Consider the following 18,766-nt stretch of genomic DNA (forward strand, 5'->3'; position numbering starts at 1 on the left):
AGCTTGGCCTTTTGTTGGTTGTTTTAGAGATGAAGTCTTGTGGACTTTTCTGCCTAGATTGGCTTCAATTTTACAATCTTCTGAATCTCAGTTTCCTGATTACAAGTGTGAGCCACTGCTGATGGCTTAATTCTTTATTTCTAATTATTAATTCACAGAGCAAAGAACTGGAGGAATAGAAATATTCAATTATCAAAACTATTCTTTTTCCAAATATAATTTTGAATTTATGGATTTTTATTGATACAATAATTTACAGTGAGCTAAGTAAATTATTTAAATTCAAATTATCCTAACTATGGCCTATGGGAGCCCTTTCAAAGTCGCTCCTGTGACCCTTTGTTTTTCTGCCATTGAGCTTTGAGCACTAGCCCGTTCTCTGGAACAACTAGGTACCCAGGCTGTCCTGTTATCCCAGGACTTGTGTTATCCCAGACCTGAAATCACACATTTGTCCAATAGCTGTGGTCCCATTCTTAGTATTTAAGATCATACTTAGATACATGTGACACATTTTAACTGAAATCATTGTATCTATGGAAGTACTTGTAATATATAATATAGAGATTTCATTTGTCCCTTACTCAGCTTCTCCCAATGGTAGCATGTTGTTAAACTATGATAAGAAAATTGGGGTATGTATTTCGATAATATTTATCAATCCTAACCAGAATTTCCCAGTTTTATACTCATATGTGTATATATGTATGTAGGTTTAATTCTATGAGGTTTTAGTGTAATCATATTATATATACATATATATATTCATGTTGTCATTACAGTTTCTAACCACTAGTACCAAAAAGCATTCCAATTTTCTAATATTCTAATGTCTCTAATATTACTTTGAAATATTTTTTAGAAATGAAATGAAACCTGTAATTTAGATTAGCTTTTTAAAAAAATTATTTTATTGTCAGGGTGATGTATGGAGGGGTTACAGCTACATTTGTAAGGTAGTGAGTACATTACTACTTGAACATTGTTACCCCTTTTCATGTTTTTCTCCCATTCTTCCTCCCCCAACTTCCTCCCAAGCTGTAAAGTTCATTTCCAACATATTGTCTGGTGAATATCGCTGTTACATTGGTTCACCCTTTGTCCTTTGTCTCATCATCTTGTTTTTCCCCTTCCCTTCCATTCTCTAATTCAAATAAACAAATAAATACACTGGGTACCAAATTCAGATACAGTTAACAACAGAGGATAAACGATAAAGAAAAAAAAGAAGAAAGAAACAACTTCACATAGTACATTAAAAATAACAAACACAAAGATAAATCTCTTGTTTCCATATCCTGGAGTACATTTCTATTAGTATCATCCTATATGGCTATATGCATATATCTTTTGAGCTATTGTGATCCTCTACTAGGGAAATACTAGACATATACTAATTATTACAAATGAGGGAAACCATAGAACCTATGTTTCTTTGTGTTTGGCTTACTTCACTTAATGTGATTTTTTCTAAGTCTTTCAATTTCCTTACAAATGGGGCAATGTCATTCTTTCTAATGGCAGTATAGAATTCCAGTGTATATATGCCATATCTTTTTGATCCCTACATTTACTGAGAGGCATCTAGGTTGGTTCTGTATCTTAGCTATTATATTGAACTTTTTCTTTTTATGATACTCTGGTTATCATCAAATATATTCAGTATACCAATAATTGACATTTTCAATACTAGTTAATATTCCATGGTGTGTATACATTATATTATAGTTTGTTTAAATGTTTATTTGTTGCAGGGCATCTTGTATGTTTCCACTTTTCAGCTGTGACAAATCTACAGTGGGTATTTATATTCAGATTTCTTTGTTTTCATCTTTCTGAGATAGAGTTCAATTGCTGAAGCAAATAGCAATTTCATATTCAGTTGTAAAACTGCCAAACTTATCTCCAGGGAGTTTGTATGATTTTATATTCCTATTTGGTAATGCATGAGTGATCCAACCCAGTGTCTGCCAACCCTCAATGGATGTGATGTTATTATTAATTCTTCTTTTGACACTGCTCATAAGTATAGAGTAATAACTCACTGTGGTTTGAATTCACATCTCCTTCATGACTAATGGTTCTGGGTACCTTTTTCCATGTTTATAAGCCATCTGCATATTCTTATGTCTTTATCATATTTAATTAGAAAAAACATGCCTTTTCTATTTTCGGTTTTTACTGTTGATTTTTGAGTTATATATTCTAAATAGTGGTTCTTCATCTAAAATATATTTAAAGCTCAAAAAATTAAACCTTCCAAAAACAAATCCTTAAAGAAATAACAACCCAATTAATAAATGGGCTAAAGACTTCAAGACAGACTTCAAAGAAGAAATAAGAATGGCCAATAGATACATGAAGAGATGTATGACATCTCTGCCCATGAAAGAAATGCAAATCAAGACAACTTTGATATTCCACCTTACCGCAGTTAGAATGGCCATGATTAAGAATACTAACAGCAGATGCTGGCAGGGATGCTTTGGGGAATATTCCTAAAAGGGAACAATAGTACAGTGTTGATAGGAATGGAAACATGTTCAACCACTCTGGAAAACAGTATGAAAGCTCCTTAGAAGACTAAACATAGAATTTCCTTATGACCCAGCAAGCCCACTACTAGGAATCTATTCATTTTTATCACAAACAAGGCTACGCTAAATTCACCAGCACAGCCATGGTCATTGCAGCATTGTTTATCATATTCAAGACATAGAATCAACCCAGGTGCCCTTCAGTGGACAAATGGATCGAGAAAATGTGCTATATATACACAATGGAATTTTTGTGCTATATATACACAATGGAATTCTTTGTTGTTGTTGTTGTTCTGCCAGTCCTGGGGCTTGAACTCAGAGTTTGAGTACTGTCCTTGAGCTTTCTCAGTGCTAGCAGACACACACACAGACACAAACCCAGACACACAGACACAGATACACAGACACATAAACAGACACACAAACAGACAAACAGACACATCCAGAAACACTGACATTCACACAGGCATACACACAGACACACATACAGAGATACACAGAAACACAGAAACACTCACACACACACACACTCACCCAAAAACACACAAAGACACACAGACAGACAAAACAGACTCCCAGACATACACACAGACATAAAGACACACACACAGACACACGGACACAGTCACAGTCACAGAGACAAGCACAGATACACAGAGTAACACACAGACACACAGACACACACAGTCACACACACACACAGACATGTCTCTGAGTGTGTCCATGTGTCTGCATGTGTGTGTCTGTATATCTCACTGTGTGTCTGTGTGTGTGTCTTTGTGTCTGTGTATTTCTGTGTGTGTGTCTGTGTGTGTATCTTTGTGTCTGTGTATTTCTGTGTGTGTCTGTGTGTCTGTGTGTGTGTCTGTGTGTCATTGTGTTTGTCTGTGTGTCTGTGTGCGTGTCTGCATGTGTGTGTGTGTCTTTTTGTATGTCTGTGTGCCTGTGTCTTTGTGTCTGTATGTGTGTGTGTCTGTGTGTCTCTCGGTATGTCTGTGTGTGTGACTCTGTGTGGGTCTGTGTTTTTGTGTTTCTGTGTGTGTCTCTCTGTGTCTGTGTGTGTTTGTGTATCTGTGTGTGGGGGTGTTTGTGTGTCTGTGTTTGTGTCTGCGTGTCTTTCTATGTGTCTATGTGCGTGTCTCTGTGTGTCTCTGTGTGTGTCTGTGTGTGGATGTGTGTCTGTGTCTGTGTTTGTGTGCCTTTGTATCTGTGTGTCTGTGTGTGTCTGTTTGTGGGTATGTCTTTGTTTCTGTTTGTGTGTGTGTTTCAGTGTTTGAGTCCATGTGTCTCTCTATGTGTCTGTGTGCATGACTGTGTGTGTGCGTGTGTGTGTGTGTCTTTCTGTCTTTCCGTCTGTCTGCGTATCTGTGCCTGTGTGTCTGTATGTCTGAGTGTGTCTGTATGTCTGTGTATGTGTGTCTGTATGTGTCTGTCTGTGTCTGTCTGTGTGTCTTTGTGTATGTGTGTGTCTGTCTGTGTGTCTTTGTGTCTGTGTGTGTGTCTGTCTGTGTGTCTTTGTGTGTGTCCGTGTGTCCTTCTGTGTTTCTGTGTGTCTCTAGGTCTATGCGTGTGTGTGTGTGTGTCTGTATGTCTGTGCATCTGTCTGTGTGTCTTTGTGTGTATGTCTGTGTGTCTGGCTGTGTATCTGTGTTTGTTTGTGTCTGTGTTTCTGTGTGTCTGTGTGTCTCAGTGCCTTTCTGTGTGACTACGTGTCTGTGTGTGTCTGTGTCTGTGTGTTTCTATGTCTATGTGTCTGTGTGTGTGTCTGTGTGTGTATGTGTCTACCTGTGTGTGTCTGTGTGCCTCTTTGTCTGTCTGTGTATCTGTGTATGTCTGTGTTTGTGTGTCTGTGTGTGTCTGTGTGTCTGTGTGTGTGTCTCTGCCTGTCTGTATGTGTCTGTGTATCTGTCAATGTGTCTGTCTGTGTGTCTGTATGTCTCTGTGTGTCTGTGTCTGTCTGTGTCTCTATCTGTATCTGTGTGTGTGGGTGTCTGATTGTATCTCTGTGTGTCTGTATCTGTGTGTCTGTGTGTGTGTCTGTGTGTCTGTCGGTGTACCTGGGTGTATGTCTCTGTGTGTAATTCTGTGTGTGTGTCTGTCTGTCTGTCTGTCTGTGCTTGTGTATCTCTGTATGTGTTGTCTGTGTGTATGTCTGTGTGTCTGTATATGTGTGTGTTTCTGAGTGTGTGTCCGTGTGCTTGTCTGTCCGTGTGCCTGTGTGTGTATTTGTTTGTCTGTGTGTATTTTTGTCTATCTGTCTGTGTGTCTGTGTCTGTGTCTCAGTATATCTGTGTGTATCTATGTGTCTATCTGTGTGTCTGTGTGTGTGGCTCTCTGATTATGTGTGTGCGTGTGTCTGTGTGTGTCTATGTATGTGTCTCTGTGTGTTTGTCTGTGTGTGTGATTGTGTGTCTGTCTGTGTTTGTCTGTGTTTGTGTCTGTGTGTGTGTCTGTGTATGTGTGTCTGTATACCTGTGTCTGTGTGTCTGTATGTATTTCTGTGTGTTTTTGTGTGTTTGTGTGTCTATGCCTGTGTGTCTGAGTATCTGGGTTTGTGTCTGTGTGTCTGTCTGTGTGTCTGTCTGTCTGTGTGTCTGTGTCGGTCTGGGTATCTGTGTTTCTGTGTCTGTGTGTCTTGTGTCACTCTGTGTCTGTGTGTTTGGGTGGGAGTTTTTCTGTGTGTCTGGGTGTGTATGTGTGTGTCTGTGTGTGAGTGTCTGTGTATTTGTGTCTGTGTTTCTGTGTGTGACTATTTTCTGTCTTTGTGTCTATCTGTGTGTGTGTCTGTCTGTCTGTGTCTGTCTGTGTATTTTTATGTGTGTATGTTTGTGTGTGTGTCTGTGTGCCTTTGTGTGTGTCTGTATGTTTCTGTGTGTCTGTGTCTGTGTGTCTGTGAGTGTGTCTCTGTGTCTGGGTGGGTGTCTGTATGTGTGTGTGACTGTGTTTGTGTGTGTGTGTGTCTGCATGTCTCTGTGCGTGTCTGTGTGACTGTGTGTGTGTCTTTTATCTGTGTGTCTACCTTGGAATCTGTGTGTGTGTCTGTGTGTCTGTGTGTCTGTGTGTTAGTGTCTGTGTATGTGTCTGTGAGTGTGATAGTGTTTCTATCAGTGTGTGTGTCTGTCTGTCTATGTTTCTGTGGATGTGTGTCTGTGTGTCTGTCTGTACGTCTGTGTGTCTGTGTCTGTGTGTCTGTGTCTGTGTGTTCGTGCATCGGGGTTTGTGTCTGTGTGTCTGCGTGTCTGTGTGTCTGTGTCTTTCTCTGTGTCTGTATGTGTCTGTCTGGGTGTCTGGGTGTATGTGCCTGTGTGGGTGTCTCTGTGTGTCTTTCTGGAACTCTATGCATCTGTGTGTCTTTGTGTCTGCCTGTCTTTGTGTCTGTCTGTGTGTTTGTATGTGTGTCTGTGTGTGTGTCTGTGTGTCTGTTTGAGTTTCTGTCGCTGTGTCTGTGTCTCTCTGTGTGTCTGTCTGTGTGTCAGTGTGTGTTTGATTGTGTGTCTGTGTCTTTGTGTCTGTCTGTGTGTCTGTGTGTGTCTGTGTGTGTCTGTGTGTGTCTGTGTGTGTGTCTCTGCCTGTGAGTCTGTCTGTGTGTCAGTGTGTGTTTGATTGTGTGTCTGTCCATGTGTGCGTCTGTGCCTGTATGTATGTATATGTTTGTGTGTCGGACTGTGTCTGTCTATGTGTCTGTGTGGGGGTGTGTTTGTGTCTCTGTGTGTGTGTCTATGTGGCTCAGTTTGTGTCTGTCTGTCTATGTGTCTGTGTGTGTGTCTGTCTGGGTGTCTGTGTGAGTGTTGTGTGTTTGTGTCTGTCTCTGTGTGTTTGTGTGTGTCTGTGTGTCTGTGTATTTGTGTCTGTGTGTCTGTGTGGGTCTGCTTCTCTGTCTGTGTGTCTGTCTGTGTATCTGTGTGTGTCTGTGTGTCTGTCATTATATCTTTATGTGTTTGTGTCTGTGTGTGTCTCTGTGTATTTGTGTGTGTGTTTCTGTCTGTGTGTGTTTGTGTGTGTCTGGGTGTGTGTCTGGGTGTCTTTGTGGGTGTCTGTGTGTCTGTGTGTGACTGTGTGTCTGTGTGTGTGTCTGTGTGTCAGTATGTGTTTTTATGTGTCTATCTTTATGGCTGTGTGTCTGTCTGTTTGTGTGTGTGTGTGTGTGTGTGTGTGTCTGTATGTCTATTTGTGTCTGTGTGTCTGTGTCTTTCTGTGTGTGTGTCTGTCTGTCTGTCTGTGTGTCTGTGTGCATGTGTCTGTGTGTGTCTTTGTGTGATTGTGTCTGTGTGTGTATTTGTGTTTCTGTGTCTGTGTCTGGAGCTCTGGGTGTGTGTCTGTTGTATGTGTATATGTCAATCTGTGTCTGTCTTTGTGTCTGTGTGTGTGTGTCTGTGTGTCTGTGTGTCTGGGTTTATGTCTGTGTGTCTGTGTGTCTGTGTTTGTCTGTGTCTCTCTGTGTGTGTCTGACTGGGTGTCTGTGTGTCTGTTTATCTGTCTGTCAGTTTGTTTGTCTGTGTGTCTGTCTGTCTCTGTCTGTGTGTTTGTGTCCATGTGTCTTTCTGTGTGTACGTGTGTGTGTATCTTTTGTGTCTGTCTCTCTCTGTGTGTCTGTGTGTGTCTGGGTGGTTCTGTGGGTGTATGTCTGTGTGTGTCTGTGTCTGTGTGTATCTATGTGTCTGTGGGTGTCTATGTGTCTGTTTTTCTGTGTGTCTGTTTGTGTGTCTGTATGTGTGTCTGTGTGTGACTGTGAATCTCTATGTGTGTGTGTCTGTGTTTGTGTGTCTGTGTGTCTGTATGTGTCCGTGTGTCTTTGTCTGTGTCTATGTGTCTGTGTGTCTGTGTGTGTCTGTCTGTGTCTGTCTGGGTGTCTGTCTGGGTGTCTGTATGTATGTTTTTCTGTCTGTGTTTGTTTGTGTGGCTATGTGTGTGTCTGTGTGTGACTGTGAATCTTTATGTGTGTGTGTGTCTTTGTTTCTCTGTGTGTTTGTGTGTCTGTGTGTGTGTCTGTGTGTGGGTCTGTGTGTCTGTATTTGTGTCTGTGTGTCTGTCTGGGTATCTTTCTTTGTGTCTTTGTCTGTGTGTGTGTCTGTCTGTCTCCATGTGTCTCTGTGTATCTTTATGTGTCTTTGTGTCTTTGTGTGTGTGTCTTTCTGTCTGTGTGTGTCTCTGTGTGTCTGTGTGTCTATCTGTGTTTCTGTGTGTCTGGGTGTCTCTGGGTGTCTGTCTGTCTGTGTGTCTGTGTATGTGTCTGTCTCTGTCTGTGTATGTGTCTGGGTGTTTGTGTTTCTGTCTGCATGTTTGGTTGTGTGTCTGTGTGTGTGTGTGGGTGTTCATGTGTCTGTCTGTGTGTCTGTCTGTGTGTGTCTCAGTGTGTCTGTGTGACTTTGTGCCTGTGTGTGTGTGTGTCTGAGTGTCTGTGTGTCTTTTGTCTGTGTGTCTCAGTGTGTCTGTCGTTCTGTGTCTGTGTCTGTGTCTGTGTGTGTGTCTATGTGTCCTTTTTGTGTCTATCTGTGTGTCTCTGTGTCTGTGTTTGTGTCTGTCTGTCTGTTTTTGTTTGTGTGACCTCCTCATTGATAATAATTAGAATGTGCCTATAAATCTGAAAGTAAAACAAATAGTAAAAGAAAAATAAATTGCATTTGGACATGGTTAATTAAACAACAGTGTAAATATTCCCAGAATGAGACCAAAGGAAGATATTCTTATGAAAAGATCACAAGGGCTCAACAGCTATATGCAAATTATCATATAAAATGATGTTTATTGAAATGAGCTTCAAGAACTGGAAGAAAAGGGTTTTTTAAACACTGAAATCTTTATTTTTTTAAATCAGCCTTACTGAGATTTGACTGACAAGCAATAAATTGAACATCTACCAAGTATAAAATTTGATAAGTTTTCATATACATATGAACCTGTGAAAGCACCAGCAGATTTGAGACAGTTGTCTTAGTCATCTTGAGTTGTTATAACAAAATGCTCTACATTGAGTAGTCAAAACAGCAGGCCACAATGCTCTTTTCTCTGCTTTTATAACATCAATATATATCAGCAAAACTGATAACCTAAATCCAAGCAGAGGGATGAGGAGCAGTCACATTAAGAGATATCCCCAAAGTTTGTGAATACTTTTTTCTTGCTCATCAGCCCTAGTTCTATTTGATTGAGGAATGGAGGGAGACTAGCACTGCTTTCCTTCATTTTCCACTTTATGTAAACCACTTCTGAGCTGGAGAATTTTTTGATACCAGCCCTGACAAAAAGTTCTTAATACTCCATCTCCAGTTAACCAGCAAAATGCCAAACTGGAGTTATAGCTCCAAGTGGTAGAGCCCCAGCTTGTGAGCAAGCAAGCCAAGGGAACAAGACGTTGGTATCAGTAAGAGGAGAAATGTGTGAGAGAGAAGGATGAATGGAGGCAAGAAGATACGTGTACTATTCCAGTTCAGAAAGAGGGCTTTTAGTGCCTGTTTTGTTGTTGTTGTTGTTCTTTTTTCCTGTATTTTATTCTGTTGTGTTGCATTTTTAATTTCAAAACCTTTTGTCCTGTATATAAGTTTATCTTATTTGGGGAGGGGAAAGGGAAGCAAAGAAACAGTGACACAAAGATGAACGAATTCAGCCTTGAAATCTAGACACTATGTTGGAACTGAACTCTACAGGTTGTGCAGGAGGGGAGTTCAAGGGGGGACACTGTTCAAATACAAATATATTCATTACCTGACTTATGTAACTGTAACCATTCTGTACATCACCTTTACAATAAAATTTGAAAACTTTAAAAGAGTATTTTTGTTAAATATGTAATTTGTAAATATTTTCTTCTAGTCTGTATGTATCATTTCATTCTCTTCATGATGAGTTTTATAGGGCAAACGTTCAAAAAGTATGACATCTACCATATTTTTCTTTGATTGGTCAAACTGCATTTGATGTTTAGACTATGAATTCTTTGTCTGTCTCTAAATAACAGATATTTTCTCATAATATTTTTCCTCAAATTGTAAAGTGATTCCATTCTGAATTTTAACATAGGCTACTAAGTTTAAATGAAAACTTCTCACTCAGAATATGTGTACTGGTCTCTGTATGTCCTATGTGTGTCCCACCACTCCATCAGCTTTGTATTGAGAAGTCCATCCTTCTTCCATTGAATTGTTCTTGCAAATTACCAAATCTTGACTGAGCATATTTGTACCATGTGTTACTGTGTCTTCTATTGTGTTCCCTTGAGCTACATGTCAACACACACACCAATACCACGTTGTCTAGAGTACAGTAGCTATACTAAGTAAGCTTCTGTCTATCTTACAGAATTATTCACATGCAATTCATTTTCAAGTATTACTAAAGCTATTGTGTCATTCCATACCTTTTTTTTTATAGGTTTTGGGTCTTGAACTCTGTGACTGGCCACTGACCCAGAGCTCTTCAGCTCAAAGCTAGTGCTCTACCATGTCACAGGTTATGAGCTCCTGGTTAGTTCTTATCAGAGTGAGCTATAGCCAAGCTCAGTGGCTCACGCCTGTAATCCTAGCTACTCAGGAGGCTGAGATCTGAGGATCAAGGTTCAAAGCCAGCCGGGGCACAAAAGGACCGGAGACTCTTATCTCCAATTAACCTCTAGAAAATGGGAAGTGGGGCTTGGGTCACGGATAGGGTGGCAGCGTTGAGCTGAAGAGCTCAGGGACAACGCCCAGGCCAAGTTCAAGCCCCATGACCCACAAAACAAAAGTGAGTTCTAAAAGTGAGTCTTGGGATTAGGAGTTTGGTCTAATGGTAGAGTGCTTGCCTAGCATGCACGAAGACCAGGGTTCAATTCCTAGCTACCACACACATAGAAAAAGCCAGAAGTGGTGCTGTGGCTCAAGTGGTAGAGCACTAGCCTTGAGACAGTCCAAGGACAGTGCTCAGGGCCTGAGTTCAAGCCCCAGGACTGGCAAAATTATGTGAAAAAGTGAGTCTGGTCAGGCACTAGTGACTCATGCATGTAATCCTACCTACTCTAGAGAACTGAAGGATTGTGATTTTAAGCCAGTCTAAGCAGAAAAGTCTGTAAGACTACATCATCAATCAACCAGTTAAAAAAATAGAAAGCTTAACTGGAGGTATGGCTTCAGTAGTAGAATGTCAGCTTTGAGTAAGAAAGCCAAGTAAATCTAAGTCCCTGAGTTCAAGTCTCTATATTGGCAAAAATAAATGAGTCTGACCCATGACGCTTTCTCTGACAATTTCTTCACATACTCAACATTTGTTATCTCTGGTTTACCTATATAATATCTATCCTGACATGTGTGTGATGATATCTGATTGTGGTTTTGAGTTGCATTTCTCTGACAATTAATTATAACACACATTTTTAATAAATCTCATAGCTACTTGCATACCTTCTTTGTAAAATGTCTATTTAGGTCCTTAGCAATAAAAAATTATTACTATTCCTTTTACTATTTATTGAACGTCAAATTTGGATATATTTTTTTTCCTTTCCATATACAAATTAACTTTTCACTCTGTTAATTTCCTTTGCTGAACAACACATTTTGAGTTTGATGTAGTCCTGTTTAATTTTGGTTTTGTTACCTTTGCTTTCAGTATCATATCCATAAAATCATTGCCATTATCAGGGTTATGAAGTGTTTTCCCAATATTTTCATCCAGGAATTTTAAAGTACCTTGTTTTATGTTTAAGCCTTTAATTCATGTTCATATTGAATTAATTATTGTGTATTATGTGAAATAACTGTTCAACTTCAAACTTCATCTTTATCTGCGTCATTTACCCAAGAGACAATTCTTTCCCCACTGGACACAGTCTTGACATGAATATTGAGTTGCTGATATTAATTTGTTGATTTTGTATCCTGCAACTGTGGTGTATGCATTTGTTGCAGTGTGTGTTTGTGTGTGTGTGGTGAGCATCCTGGGGCTGAACTCAGGGCCTGGACACTGTGTCTGAGATTTTTCCCTCCAAGCTTGATCCCTACCACTGGAGCAATAGCTCCACTTCCAGTTTTTTTGGTGATTAATTGGAGATAAAAAAATCTCTTAGGCTTTCTTTCCCAGGTTGGCTTTGAACCTCAATCCTCAGATCTCAACCTCCTGATGTGAGCTACCAGCATCTAGCCTGCTTCAAACAGTTTTAAAAATGAAGCTTTAAGATTGTCTATACATATAAATGTGTCACATATGAACAGGAACTGTTTTACTTCTTGCTTTTTTATTTGGTTCCCTTTAATTTCCTTTTATTGCCTAATTGCACTGACTTGGCTTTCTGGCACTATGGAAAATGGAAATGAAGAGGGTGGGCATATTTGTCTCCTCCTGATCTAAAAGGAAAGATTTTTGGATTGTTCACTGTAGTGTAGAGTGTCTGCTTACCACTCTCTTCTTCATCATCTCCAGATTCTCCTCTCCTCCTGTACTCATGGGATTGTTCCAGTCTGGGCATCCCTTTAGATTTCAAAGGCACCTCCCCTCTCTCGACCTCCTCAACAATTGGCACACATGGAGAATTTTTTCAATATTCATATTCCTTTTTCATACTTGCTGTTTCACAAATTAAAACTAGATTGGATTGTTTCTCCCAGAACCATTCTCATTTTCTTGGAAATTGCTTTGCTCACCCTTGCTTATGATTTGCAGGGATGCTCATTTCCTTTTCAAAAAAATCTAATTTAGACCTTGACTTGTTAGAAGAAAAATCTATTGTATCAAGGAAATTCATGTTTCAGTTGTTTTCTGACATTTGGTGCTAGTTCTAAAACCTTGGCAGGTATCAGGTACTTCCTTCCCTCCTCTCCTCCCAACTGTATTTCAGAATGGGTTGAAGTGACTTTTAAAATCCTCATAATAATGAATAAGAAATGAATAAAAGCTAAAAAATACACTTAAAAAACTAACCCTTCTGTATACCAACTATACAAATACATTTTTTAAAGAGCAGCTTTTTGAGTTCCTTGAGCTGATGGCTGCTCTACTTGAGAGTGCCATTAGAGGGCAGTCTTATCCCAAGTGGGCCAAACAATCCAATTCCTCTAGCAAAGACCTCAACAACAGAGCTTTCTTCTTCTTAAACAATTATAGTGTTCCCACATTTGTCACCTCCTGAACTTTGTCCCCAATACAAACAAGATAGTCATTAGAAGAGGGACTATCCTTTCCTTAAAAAAGAAAGAACCAAACCAAACCTAACCTATCCATGGAGCAAAAAGCTCTTTGAGAAAGACAGCTCATCACTCTGGGACTTCTGGACATTGAATATTAATAGACTTAATGCTGTAGCAAGCTCCAAATTTCACTAGCAACATGGCCAAGTCTCAGTAGATCTGTCTAAGGCAGGTAAGTTACCAAACCTTCTTATCTATACTGGAGCTACTTATTCTGCTCTATTTAAATGCATATGTCCTCGCTCCTCATCATTTACAAGCACAAATGGAGGGGGAGGTGTCTCTTTTTTTTGTCAGTTGTGGTGCTTGAACTCTGGGCCTGGACGTTGTCCCTGAGCTCTTCAGCACAAGGCTATACCACCCTACCTCTTGAGCCCCAGCACCACTTACGGCTTTCTGGTGGTTAATCATAAATAAGAGTCTCACCGACTTTTGTGTTTAGGTTGGCTTTGAACAGTGATCCTCAGATCTTAGCCTCTTGAGTAGCTAGGGTTACAGGCATGAGCCACATCACCTAGTGAAGACAATTTCTTAAAAGCCTCCTCCACCCCCCCCCTTATTAACTTATGTCCTGGGAGATCAGGTCTTTCCCCATTCATTCCTAGTTATTTCCAATTGTCCACCCCTTCTCTTGGTACAGACATTATGACTAAACTAGGCACCCATGGATCCCTGATTTCTTTTTTTAATATATTTTTATTGTAATTAATAGAAGGGTTAGATGATATTTGCCAGATAAATGGTGCATTAATTCCCACACATTGATACCCTTTCACATGTCATGGACCCCATTTCCCTTCCCCCCCACCCCTCTTCTTGTTTTCCCCCATTCCCTATCCAATTTCAGATAACCAAATTCAAATATATCCAATATATCAGGTAACAAAGTGAGATAGTGTAACAATATGAGATAACCAAGGGACAGTAAAAGTGATGGGACATAACATAGTACCTTAAGAACAACAATAATTAATTATATGGCTTAAGTTTACATCATATTTTAAATGACAAGTTTAACAAACAATTGTTCAAGGAGGGAATCTCTAATTACATTCTCTGGGTCTTAGTTTTTAGAACTTAAATCAAAATTAGGCTAATAGTTTGTATGTCATAGAAACATATCAGTTTATGAAATAAAACATTATGATTATAGAGTCATAGGTTTTTTTGTCTATATAGTTGTTTGTATTTCCATTACCATGTCCATTGCTTTGGGTATGCCGTTATTGAGTCCTTGCTCTTGTACTCTTTGGATTTAATAGCCGCATATTAAGGATACCATGCGCCTTTTGTTCCTTAGGTCTTGACTTGTCTCACTCAGCATGATTCGCTGTAGATTCATCCACTTCCCTGCAAATGCCATTATTTTACCTTGTCTGTTGGCTATGTAGAATTCCATTGTGTATATATACCACATATTCTGTATCCATTCATCTGCAGTAGGGCATCTGGATTGTTTCCATCGCCTGGCTATTGTGAATAGTGCAGAGATGAACTTAGCTGAGCAGGTGTCTTTATAATATCCTGGGTCATGCTGTTCAGGATCGATGCCCAGAAGTGGTATGGCGGGATCATAGGGAAGGTCTATTTTCAGTTCTTTAAGGAACCTCCACACTGCTTTCCAGAGTGGCTGAACTAGTTTACAATCCCACCAGCAGTGCAGTAGGGTTCCTTTTTCTCCACAACCCCGCCAGCAACTGTCATTGTCTGAGTTCAAAATCTTGGCCATTCTTGTTGAGGTAAGGTGGTATCTTAGGGTTATTTTAATTTGCATTTCCTTTATGACCATAGATGATGAACATTTTCTCATATGTTTTTCTGCCATTTTAATCTCTTCTTCTGATAAGTCTCTCTTTAGTTCCCTTGCCCATTTAGTCTATGGTTTATTGGGTTTTTGGGGGATTAGTTTCTTGAGTTCCCTGTAGATACTGGATATTAAGCATTTGTCAGATATATTGTTGGTGAATATCTTTTCCCAGTTGGTTGGCTGTCTCTCTACTTTTGCAACTTATGTTTTTATCTGTACAGAAACTTTTTATTTTTAGGTAGTCCCATTTATCGAGTCTCTCTCCAATCTGTTGTGACCCTGGGATTCTGTTCAGGAATCTGTTGCCTGTGCCTATGAGTTCCAGTGTCTCTCCTACTTTATCATGTAGCAGTTTCACGGTTTCCGGTCTGACGTTGAGGTCTTTGATCCACTTTGAGTTAATGCTTGTGCATGGCAAAAGGCTAGGGTCAATTTTTAGTTTTCTGCATGTGGCTGCCCAGTTTTGCCAGCACCAATAATTGAATAGACTGTGTTTGTTCCATTGTACATCTTTGGCTCCTTTGTCAAATATAAGTTGCCTATAGGTATATGGTTCTATTTCTGGGTCTTCTATTCTGTTCCACTGATCTTCTGGTCTGTTTTTGTGCCAGTACCAAGCAGTTTTTGTTACTATGGCTCTATAGTAGAGTTTGAAGTCTGGTAGTGTAATACTATCAGCATTGCTCTTTTTGCCTAGAATTCTTTTGGCTATTCTAGGTCTTTTCTTGTTCCATATGAATCTTTGGATTATATCTTCTATTTCCATAAAGAATGTCTTTGGGATTTTGATGGGGATTGCATTGAATTTGTATATCAATTTTGGCAGTATAGCCATTTTCACTATGTTGGTTCTCTCTAGCCATGAGCATTGGATGTCTTTCCATTTCCTAGTGTCCTCTTTAATTTCTTTCATTAGGCTTTTATAATTTTCATTGAATAATTCCTTTACTTCTTTGGTTAAGTACATTCCTAAGTATTTTATTCTTTTGGAGGCTATTGCGAATGGGATCATTTTCTTGATTTGGCCTTCTGTTTGTGTATTGTTGGTGTACAAGAAGGCTACTGACTTCTGAAGGTTGATTTTGTATCCTGCCACTTTGCTAAAGTGGTTTATTAATTCTAGTAGTTTGGGAGTGGAGTTTGTTGGGTCACTCAAGTAGAGGATCATGTCATCTGCGAATAGGGATGGTTTAATTTCTTCTTTCCCTATGTGGATCCCTTTGATGTCCTTTTCTTGCCTTATTGCTCTGGCCAAGGGTTCCAGCACTATATTGAAGAGAAGTGGAGAGAGTGGGCATCCCTGTCTAGTTCCTGATTTTAAGGTGAATTGTTCCAGCCTTTCACCATTTAGTATAATACTGGCTGTAGGTTTTTCATATATGGCTTTCACTATTTTGAGGAATGTACCTCTTATTCCTATTTTTTCTTGTGCTTTCAACATGAATGGATGTTGTATTTTGTCAAATGCCTTCTCCGCATCCAGAGAAATTATCATATGATTCTTATCTTTAGCTCTATTGATATGATGTATTACATTGATTGATTTGCGAATGTTAAACCAGCCTTGCATTTGTGGGATGAAGCCCACTTGATCATAGTGTATGATTTTTTTATTTTGTTTCTGGATTCTGTTGGCTAATATTTTATTGAGGAGTTTTGCATCTGTGTTCATTAGAGAGATAGGTCTGTAGTTTTCTTTTTTTGTTGAGTCTTTCCCTGGTTTGGGGATGAGAGTAATATTAGCTTCATAAAATGAGTTTGGTATTGCTCCTTCTGTTTCTATTTCTCGGAAGAGTTTCAAGAGTATAGGTGTTATTTCATCTTTAAATGTCTTGTAGAATTCCGCAGTGAAACCATCTGGACCTGGGCTTTTTTTGGTTGGCATTTCCCTGATTGCTTCCACAATTTCGTTGTAAGAAATTGGTCTGTTCAATTTGTTTACCTCATTGTTGTTCAGTGTGGGTAGCCTATATTTATTTAAGAAATCATCCATTTCTACTAGATTTTCTTGTTTCTTTGAATATAGGCCCTGGTAGTACCTATTCATTATGGACTGGATTTCTTGGGAATCAGTTGTGATTGTTCCCGTGGGGTCTCGAATCTTGTTTATTTGAGTCTCCCCTTTCCTTTTTTTGATTAATCTTGCCAATGGTCTGTCAATTTTGTTGACTCTTTCAAAGAACCAACTTTTTGATTTATCAATTTTTTGTATAATAGATCTTATTTTAATCTCTGAAATTTCTGATTTTATTTTTGTTATTTCTGTCCTTCTAGCTGTTTTAGAATTAACTTTTTCTTGCTCCTCTAGGTGTTTCAGTTTTTTTTAAGGTTATTTACGTGCTCTTCTTCTGTCTTTTTAATATGCGCTCATAGTGCGATAAATTTGCCTTTTAGAACTGCCTTTGCTGTGTCCCATAAGTTTCTTTGTGATATTTCTTGATTGTCATTACATTCAAAGAAGTTTTTAATTTCATTTCTGATCTGATCTGTTACCCAGGGGTTATTCAAAAGTGTGTTGTTCAGTTTCCATGTGATTGAATGTTTTTTGACTTTGACTGCATTGTTCAGAATTAGTCTGACTCCACTGTGGTCTGATAGGATGCATGGGATTATATCAGACTTCTTGTATCTGCTTAAGTTTTCTGTATGAACTATTATATGATCTATTTTGGAGTGTGTTCCATGTGCTGCTGAGAAAAACGTAAAAAGTTTCGCCATTGGGTGGAAGACTCTGTGTATATCTGTTAAGCCCAGCTGGGCTATGGTGTCATTTAAGTCGATGGTGTCTTTGCTTAACTTTTGTTGAGTTGACCTGTCATTTGTTGCGAGTGGAGTATTGAGGTCACCGACAATGATTGTGTTTGAGTCTGTCTTGTTCTGTAGTTCTAAAAGAGTTTGTTTGACGAATTTCGGTGCTCCCATGTTGGGGGAGTAGATGTTTATAACTGTAATATTATGGGCGTGGATTGTACCCTTTACTAATATATAATGGCCGTCTCTATCTTTGTGTACTGATTTTACTGAGAAGTTAATTTTCTCGGAGATTAAGATTGCTACTCCTGCTCTTTTGCATGGTGCATTGGAGTGGAAAATTCATTTCCAGCCTTTCACTTGGAATTTGTTTCTGTCTTTGGCAGTGAGGTGTGTCTCTTGGAGGCAACATATGGATGGGTGGAGTTTCTTAATCCAGTCTGCTGCTCTGTGTCTTTTGATTGGATTGTTCAGCCCGTTCACATTTAGGGAGATTATGGAGAAGTGGTCAGTGTCCATTGTTGTTATTTATTTTTACTTCTAAGTTTCTTTCTCTTTTTTCCCCTTTTGTGATTAGTGAATTAGAGATGTTTGCTTCTTGATGGGGGTTCTTGATGTTCTACAATTCGTTCTCGGTTAATTAGTATTCTTTGTAATGCTGGTTTAGTGTGCACGTATTCATAAAGCTTCTCTTTGGAGTGAAATATTCTTGTTTCTCCTTCAAATGTAAATGCTAGTTTTGCTGGATATATCAGTCTGGGTTGGCAGTTGTTGGTCTTCAGGACGTCAATGATGTTTTTCCAAGCTTTTCTTGCATTTAAGGTTTGTGTGGAGAGATCTGCTGTAATTCGAATGTTCTTCCCATTATAATATAGCTTCTTCTTTGTTTTTGCAGCATTTAAGATCAATTCCTTGGTATTCAGGTCTAATGTCTTTACTATGATATGTCTAGGTGAGTTCCTTCTAGGATCTTGCCTGCTTGGGGTCCTGAAACCTTCAATAATGTGGGTATTTTCCCTTTTGAAGTTGGGGAAGTTCTCTGCTATGATTTTGGTGAATAAAGGTTGCATACCTTTGTCCTGGAATTCGGCCCCCTCCTCAATCCCTATTTTATACGAAGATTAGACTTCTTTGATGCATCTGCCAGTTCCTGGAGCTCTCTCTGGTAGATTCTGACTGATTTTTCCAAGGTGGCGATTCTCTGTTCCAGCTCTTGTGTTTTGTCTTCCGTTTCTGATGTTCTACATCTCCGTCAATCTGCTGCTTAATGCCTCCATTTTTGCTTGAAGTGTGGACGCTGAGCTGTTCATGTCTTCTCTGAGGGTATTAATCTTTTCTTCCATTTCTCTTTTGAATTCGAGGAGCTCTTTGGAGATTTCCTGCTTATGTTCCTGGAATTGTTTTTGGAATTCTGTTTTAATCTCTTTAGTCATGTTCACAATCATCTCGTGTCTCTTCAGGTGTCATTTCTTGGGGTGGTGACATCTCTCTCGTCCCTTTGCTCTTGTTGCCTTTTG

This window comes from Megascapheus bottae, chromosome X (genome assembly GCF_031878675.1).
Source record: "Megascapheus bottae isolate mThoBot1 chromosome X, mThoBot2.hap1, whole genome shotgun sequence".
Taxonomy (NCBI): domain Eukaryota; kingdom Metazoa; phylum Chordata; class Mammalia; order Rodentia; family Geomyidae; genus Megascapheus; species Megascapheus bottae.